The following is a 5,250-nucleotide window of genomic DNA, read 5'->3' as shown; positions in this document are numbered from 1 at the left end:
GCATGGAAGACAAATGATCAAATTTATCAATTGTGCTACCATTTATACTTTCATTCTCAAAGCTGATTATTCATTAAAGGAAGGTCTTTTGCCTTTATCAGGGGCATTGATACACAAAGCTTTTTTCTTGGCAAGAAATATAAGCAGGGGTATACTGGAAGCAGCTCCAACTAGTTCACAAAGGCTGATTGTTAAATTTTCAGTGTGAATATTTACATTTCATAGCAGCAATGGCTACAAATCAGGGCTTGATTTATTGTTTTGTTGATTGTCTAATGATAAAGAAAATGTTAATAATGCAGATTAAACTTTAAAGTGTACAGTCCTTACATTTTTTCAGAGAGCTGGTTATTAAACATTTACCAGCACACCCCTGTGAAATCCAGAGATAGAAGCAGAAATGCGAGGTTGTTTTTATTTATTTATGGCTACAACCCAGGTAAAAGTTTAAAAAGTAGGACACTCAGTTTGCTATAATTGGAAGTAACCTCTCCACTGCCCTCTGCCCTGGTTAGGTCACACTTACAAAGCACTGGACCTGAAATCAAAAGATCTGGAATTCAATCCTGGCTCCACTACTCACTACCTATATGACTTTAACCAAATTATTTAACCTTCCCAGGCCTCAGTTTATCAATTCATAAAATGAGGGAGTGGGACAAGGTGATCTTTAAGGTCCCTTTTATGGAATACTGTGGTCAGGTCTGGTGCCACATTTTTAATAAAGCCAGAGCTTGCCTAGAGAAGGGAGACTAGAAAGGTGGGAGGCCTTGAAAAGATGTCATGGATCCATTGACTAATGGAATTGGGGATGCTCATCTTGGAGAAAAGAACATTTAAACATTGTACTGGGGACGAGGGGCAAGATTTGTTCTGCTTGGCCCAAGAGGGCAGAACACTGAGCAAGGAGCAGATGTCACCAGAGGGTAGATTTCAGTTCCATGCTGGGATAATCTTAATAATTAATATTTAATTAATACTTAAATCTTAATGACTAAAACTATCTAAAAGCAAAATCCATTATCATCATTTACTAAAGATTCCTGTTTCAGGTAGGAGCTGGACGAAGTGACCTCTGGGACCCGATGTTTTCACTTGACTTGTTTGCTTTATGTAATCAAATCAAATTGCTTTGGGAATAGAAGTGTAAACAGGTGTTTCTTTCTTGCTTTCTCTGTTAAGTGAAACTTTGCAGTCTGGCAGTGCTCTAAGGGCAGTGCTTGCCTGCAGGGGTGAGACACAAAAAAGACTTACCATCGATGGATCCCGTGGTACACTGCAAAAAGGTACATACCATTAGCACACACAGGCTGTTTTCCAACTTTGCTACACGTTACTCCCTGACACATATCCTACTGTCCAGTCAAACTGGCCTTCTAATGTTTCCTGCCTTTATACCTTTGTGCTGGCTGCGCTCCCTGGCTGGAATATGCTGCCACCTCACCTCTGTCTCTCAAAATCCAGTTTCTTTCAAGGCTCAAACTCAAGTGCAGACTTCTACCCCGAACCCTTCCTGATCCCTCCACCTGCTAGTGCCTCCCTCACCCCATACACCTGTCACTGTATCTATGTACCTATATCTGTACATACTGTCTTTCCTGGTTAGATTGTAAACTCCCTGAGGGTAGGGACTGTTTGTTTCACTTTCATTTTTGTACCCCTAGTGCCTAATTCAGAGCTGGCCCTTAATAAATACTTGTCAATTGATTCCCTGGTCCCTCCAGTCCACTGATCTGATAACACTTTATATCCCCCTTATATACAGATTATAGATTCAGAGCTGGAAGAGAGCTTTGAGGTGCTTAAGTCCTTGATCTGACAGATGTGGAAACTGAGGCTAGAGAGGTTAAGTGACTTTCCTAAGGTGACATAACTAGTAAGTGGGACATGAACCCAGGTCTTTTTGTCACTCTAGCCACTACACTTGAGGCCTAAACCAGATTAAAATGTAACTAGTAAATATTTAATGAAATTAACAAAAATACAATACAACATAGATAATGTTAATTTGTGGTTTTCTAAGTCAATATGCAACCTGCAGGAATTCATTTTCATCTGAGTTTGATACCTCTATGCTACACACCATGCTGCCCTCGCTTAGATCTTTGGAAGTATCTCTCTCAGTATGTGTGTCTCCTCCGACCTACTAAATTAAAAGCTACAAAGAGGTATCGGAATCCACTGCCCAGAATCTCCCTTTCCCGTGACCTGGGATCTTCCCTGGCCAAAGAAGACCTAACTCCATCAAAAAGAGTCCCAAAGGGACCTTCTTACCAGATGGGTCCCTGAAGTCGCCATGCAGCCTAGAAGAAAGAAGAGGAAATGAGGCTATTAGGAAGACAAAAGGCCTGGTTCTGGCTCCCCTCTGTGCCTGGGTCTGTCTAACTCATGAGCCCACTAGACAGGGCAAAGGCCTGGGAGCACAGTCAACACCTATGCCCCCTTGCCCGCTTACTCTCTACCTTTTGTCTCCCCTTCATGTCCTCCTCTTTCCTAATATTCTGCTAAGGGGGATTCTACAGTATCAGCATCTCTAGGACTCTTCTTTGTCAAAGGAATGGTCAACAGCTGTGCTTGATTGCAGAGCCAGAGGAAAAGAAGCAGCTGAGCCCCTGAGGTTTCAGAGGCCCAGGCCTATAGGTCATCTGACTTAGGAGCATCAAGGCATGGCTGGGGTTGGTTCTGGGAAACGAACATGGGGGTGGTAAAGGAAGGGGCATAAGGGGCTACACTACATCTCCCACCCCTATTTAGCTTCTGAAGCCCTTCCCAACCTATCTTTCCAGCCTTATTCCTCACCCTCCCACACTCTGATCCAGCAAAACTGGCCTTCTCTGTGTACTGCATACATGAAATCTTCATGCCGTGGCACTGGCCTTCCCCCATGCCTGGAATGCACTCCCTCTCTTCCTTTAATATGCAGCTCAGGCACTCCCTTCTACATGAAGCCTTCCCCCATTCTGCCCTCACCTTTCATCTGCTTTTGGTCTCCTTCCTTCTGTAGCTCCCTCCTTTTTTTTTTAAACTGCTTTGATTCTGCTTCTTGTTAACTCCCTGGATTTTGCCACCATACGTCAGCTGCCCTGGATCATCCCCTTGGCCCTTTTTCCCACGGGTGAATTCCTCCCAGAATCTTAGTTTTGAAGGAGGGCCCTGGGCCGGCCATCCTTCATTCTTCTTCCATCCTCTCTGGGTACCTTTCACCTACCTTTTTAGCTCCCTTTTGTGTTGTAGCTTTCCTCAATAGAACATAAGGTCTTTGAGGGCAGGGATTGCCTTTCTTTTTGCTTATATCTCCAGCCCTTAGTACAGTGCCTGGCACGTAGCAAACTTAATAAATGCTTCTTGCTTTTGACTATTGATTTTGTATTTATTGTCTCTGTGTGTGTGCATATACATATATGTTTATATACATGCGTATATACATGTGTATAGGAATATATACATTATATATGCACATATATGCATAAACAAGTATTGTATATATTTATACACACATATGCTTTTACGTATAGTGTGTACACGTACATATATACATATACACATGTACGTATATGTGTAAATATATCTATATCTATACGCATATAACATATTTATGTCTCTCTTGCTAGAATGTTTCTTTTTTTGTTTTTGTTCTGTGGTTTTTGTTGCAGGGCAGAAGGCAGGGCAATTGGGGTTAAGTGACTTGCCCAAGGTCACACAGCTAGTAAGTGTGTCAAGTGTCTGAGGCTGGATTTGAACTCAGGTCCTCCTGACTTTGGGGCCGATGCTCTATTCACTGTGCCACCTAGCTGCCCCAGAATGTAAGTTTCTTGAGGAAGAAGTTGTTTCATTCTTTTTTATTTGCCATTTTTCTATTTGTAATTTTCTTATTTGTAATTCTTTTCTATTCGTAATTCTAGTGCCTATTACAGTGTGTGGGACAGAGAAGGTACATGAATGAATACATGTTTATTGAGTGAGAGAGTAGGTTGTCCTGAGAGAACAGGCTTCAGTGATTCCATAGGACACTGAAGGAATTCAGGAAGTACCAGGGCAGAGAGGGAGCTGGTGAGGCCCAGAGCGCTGTTCTGAAAATGACAGCTTGAGGGAGGTGACTTGTGATTTGGGTCCTAGTGCCTACTTCTCTGAGTGGTGTGAGTACCAAGGAACAGAGAATAGTGATGTATGTAGCCTGGGGCTCTGACCCTGTATTATATCTGAAACAATCTTTTTCTGGAGAAAAGGTTGCCTGGGAAAGGACATAGGGCAGGGTGGGGAAGCTGCAGCCTCGAGGCCACATGTGGCCCTCTAGGTCCTCAAGTGCGGCCCTTTGACTGAATCTAAACTTCACAAACAAAATCCTCTTAATAAAAGGATTTGTTCTGTTAAACTTGGACTCAGTCAAAAGGTCGCACCCGAGGACCTAGAAGGCCACACGTGGCCTCGAGGCCAAAGTCTCCCCACCCCTGGAGAGGTGACTAGGGCAGGGCCAGCTGTGGGTTTCTCTATAGATGTAACCCTCCCAACACACAAAGGAACCAGAGGGGTCTAGTCACCTCTTCCTACTGTCACCATCCCAAGGAACCCTTCTGATTTCACAATCCCTCCACCAAAAAATGGCTGAAACTTCTCCTATTTTTAGCAAGTCATTGTTTCAGGATATAGACTTCTCTAGTAAAATTCATGTCACAGAATTATCGTCTCAGAACTGGAGGGAAGCTCAGAGGCCATCTAGTCTAATCTGTACCCGATTAGGAATGCCCCTCTACATCACCCCTGAATGGTTATCTATCCTCTGCTTGAAGACTCCTCAGTGATGAGGAACTCCCTACCTTTTGGCAGCCCATACCATGTTTGCACAGCCCTAATTCTTGGGAAATCTGATTTCCAGCTGAAAATTTTCTTGGCAGTTTCTACTCACTACTCCTACTTCTGTCCTTGAGGGCACAAAGAACAAGTCTAGTGTCCCTTCTGCATGACCGCTCTTCATATACTCAAAACCGGATCATGTGTCCATCAATCTGGAGCTCAAAGTTTGGACCATAGAGACCTCCCCTCATTTGTGACTTGGGTCCTAATACCCACTCAGTCTGTGCTCTGTCCCTATGTCCACGTAGAAGGGGTGGGGAATGTTGTCTGATTGAGACTATTAGAAGACCACTTCCTTACCGTGTCCTGCCCCCCTGACCCAGCTGAAGCAGGTAGTGGCCCAGCCCACAATCCACAACGGACACCATAAAAGCCACTTCAGCCTCACACTCTTATCAT

Source organism: Trichosurus vulpecula, chromosome 9 (assembly GCF_011100635.1).
Source record: "Trichosurus vulpecula isolate mTriVul1 chromosome 9, mTriVul1.pri, whole genome shotgun sequence".
NCBI lineage: Eukaryota > Metazoa > Chordata > Mammalia > Diprotodontia > Phalangeridae > Trichosurus > Trichosurus vulpecula.
This window is presented reverse-complemented; position numbering follows the sequence as displayed.